Genomic DNA, 3,596 nt, shown 5'->3' with positions numbered 1-3,596 from the left:
TCATACACTAAAATAGGAATGGTCTAGTCTACTGTTAGTCATCCAGAAATTTATCACGCGTGAAGGTAGTTTTGGCTCTATGTATATTTATCATGTTAGATTGATGATGAATTTCATAGACGGTCACACTCTTAATTTGCCTCATTTTCTGCTATTAAGTTTGAAAAAGATGAGTTTTACAGTTCAAAAACATGTAGGCAATATTGAACCTCATCTCTACCATCATGGGCTCATAAAAATTCTTATTGAGGACCAGTTAAAGAAAAATAAGGATACTTGGGAGAAATTTTTGACAAGAAACTACTTCGAAGAGCCGTCTGAGGCCTCTGGAAGCAGTCCACCAAAGATTCCAAAGAAAAGTAGGAGGAAACAAAAGAACATTACATTCCAAGACTCCCCTACAATAGAAATTCAAGAAACAGTCCAAGAAGAAGAAGAAGATAGAGCTAAAAGTAAGAAGCAGAGAAAAGAAAAAGGCAAAAGAACCATCCAAGAAGTTTATCCATCCCCTAAGCAATCCATAGAAGAGGATTATCAACCTCTGTCAGAAAGATTAATAGATCTTCAAGCTGCTGCCATAGCCAAGAAAAAGCAAAAAGGAAAACAGAGTGCACAAGAGAAGAGTACTAGTTCATACTTAAGAAGGAGCACTAGGCTAAAAGGGAAGGGGAATAAAACCAAAGAGAAATAGTCTCACTTTATTGATTTAGGTGAAGAGACACTTGAGAAATCTCCAGCTCAGCCAAGCATTGAATCAAGTCCTCCACGTGAGGAAATCCCTTTTCGGCCAGAAAGAGAGAGCAGTCTTCCTCCTCCACCAGATTTTGAGCCTAGTCCGAGAAAGACACCTGAGGTGGATCCTAATCAGAAAGAGGCATATAATTACCTGGAATCCTTAGAAAAATCAGCTGTAGGACCGAGTACCACTCTACCACTTGATGCACAAGTTTAGTCTTTGAAACATGAGGTATTTGAGTTAGAAGTCCTAAATAGGCATATCAAATAGGAAAATGAAGCACTCAAAGAGCAGAGTAAGGTAGACAACATTGTCTGTGATAACACTATGCTTCATTTAGGACTGTGGCAAAAGAAAAACAGAAAACTGAAGAAGAAATGCAAAAAGTTAAGCAGAGCAATGATTAACCTCAATTTCAAATGTCTAGTCAGGAAACCAAGGATGATGATTTTAGCATCAAAGAAGAAGAAAAGAGGGCTAGATGTCCTTGCAGAAGCCTCAGAACATGTGGATTAGAGGGAAATAACTCAATTTTGGTTGCATGAGGACATGCAACACCTTCACAGTGGGGGTATGTTGAGCCTCAAACTTGCACCTTCCTATACACCCTCTCAGCCTTCTTTTTCCACTTATTTCATCCACCCAGCTGTTAAATCATTGCATTGTAGTTTAAAAAGAGCTTTTTACATGGTTTTCTGACTATGCTTATGACTGTTGTTTGGTTTAGTTTTTGTTCATGCAGCTGCGGAAACTTCTTAGTTTCCGCAGCCAGCACAGGTTTCCGCAGCCAGCACAGGATTCCACATCTATTTTGTTAAAAGTTGTGCTACAGGTGTCCTATGAAGAAACGAGCCACATGGGCAAGCTACAGGTGACGGATACATGGAATGTGTTCCTTCAAATCAGCCAAATCATCCATGGAAGGTCACGGTCAACAAGGGTCAAAGGCAAAGCCAACCAAGGAGTTCAGCGGTGGTATGTCTCTGTTTTGGGCACATGAACGTTTACGTGGCACAGTCCTCAGCCCACGAAGACACCGGCACACCTGGAGATCATCCCCGTAACCTGAATCCAACAGCTACCACTCCGAAGATTTAATAGACATGATGACAGTTACGCTAGATCTCGGCTGAGGAGATCTACGTGTCTTTGGCAACACAGTTAATAGCGTAGGATTCAGTTAGTTAGTTTCAGCATTTTGTCATTATAAATAATGCATTGATGAACGCTGTGTAGAAGCTTTTTGGATATGTAATTTCTGAACTGTTGTTGTTATTACCCCACTGTACTTTGTTTTATCTATGTTGCTGCTTTAATACATGAGAAGACTCCTTTGCTAAAGCTCATTCTCGTGACTGATCATTGACTGGCTGAGGTGGCAGAGGGCCCCTGCGCACTAAAGCCCTATATAGTTGTTATTTGATTTCCTTAAGTTTCTGTTTTCATAATCATTACCCTGTACATAACACGCTGTTTTGATGCCCCTTAATTCACTGCTATTTATATTTTCATTTTTGTTTTCTTGTAGCTGTCAGCTGATCAATGCTTTTCTGCAGGTTTTCTTAGGCAGCCGGGGAAAATTTTCATCTTTTTGATAACTATTGGCATATGAGATCATCTTTTCCTTCCTGCTAACTTTCATTTTCTGAAGTTTAATTCCAGCACTGTCCTTTTTCAAGTTGTGATTTGCTTATTTATTTTTATGTTATTTAGACATCATACTACTCATCTGTTTATGGTTTCTTTCTTTAAGTCAGGTGACTCTATTAGTAAGAAATCAAAATATTACTTATTGTAGTGTGATTTAGTTATCATATTACTTAAACTTGTTCATGATTGCTTCCCACAAGGTAGATTGAGCTGAAGGGTAAAGGATCAGAAGAGTTGAAGTAGTGTGACTAGTTTCTTTTATGCAATTTAATTTCTTGCCATTTAGTTATCATATTGCTTAAACTTATTCATGATTGCTTCCCACAAGGTAGATTGAGCTGAAGGGTAAAGTATCAGAAGAGTTGAAGTAGTGTGACTAGTTTCTTTTATGAAATTTAATTTCTTGCCATCTAGATATCATATTTCTTGACTTGTTCATGATTGCTTCCCACAAGGTAGATTGAGCTGAAGGGTAAAGGATCAGAAGAGTTAAAGTAGTGTGAATTAGTTGCTTTTCTTTGAGTTGCTTTAAGTTCAATTTTTACTTTCTCTTCATTCAGCAGCAAGGATACTAGGCCATTGTCATTAGTTCACTGTTTTTCTTAAGAATTGATTCCATTACAGTTGTTCTAAAGCTTTCTTTTTGAGCACTTTCTAAGTTTTGAAAAATCACTGTAGAAATCATCATCATCATCCATCCATATTCCATACTTAACTTTCATTCCCGCCATCACACATTCGGGAAAGATAGGTCCAAAACAAATTAAAAAACTCAAAAACGACAAAAGACTAAGGAAATGGTTATCTAGTACATATAGTACACTTCACTTCGTCAGTTTACGAATCCCGGATTGAAATTTTAAATAGCAATTTAGAACACACTAAATTGACCAAACAATCGACATCAGCTCATTATCCAAGAAGCCGATCTAGGGACACCCCATTCAGTACTTTGAAGCTTGCATGCCTCAATGGAAAGTTTCTCACTTCCGGTGACAGGTTTACATCAATAGCCTTCGACCGAAAGATTTTGCGTGGTGTTCGACACCATGTCCTTTATTCATACCACGTGAATTGTACTGCAGTACCTTGAGGGTCATTATTATTATCGGTGATTCCTCTCGCGCCTGTTAACATCTTACATCATTGGCTGGTAATCAGGCGATGTCTTTCCATGTTCGACAACAGAACATCTCTCACATGGATCGAC

This window comes from Pinus tabuliformis, chromosome 6, assembly GCF_031772625.1.
Source record: "Pinus tabuliformis cultivar Carrire ecotype Pingquan chromosome 6, CPIR1, whole genome shotgun sequence".
Classification (NCBI taxonomy): domain Eukaryota; kingdom Viridiplantae; phylum Streptophyta; class Pinopsida; order Pinales; family Pinaceae; genus Pinus; species Pinus tabuliformis.
This window is presented reverse-complemented; position numbering follows the sequence as displayed.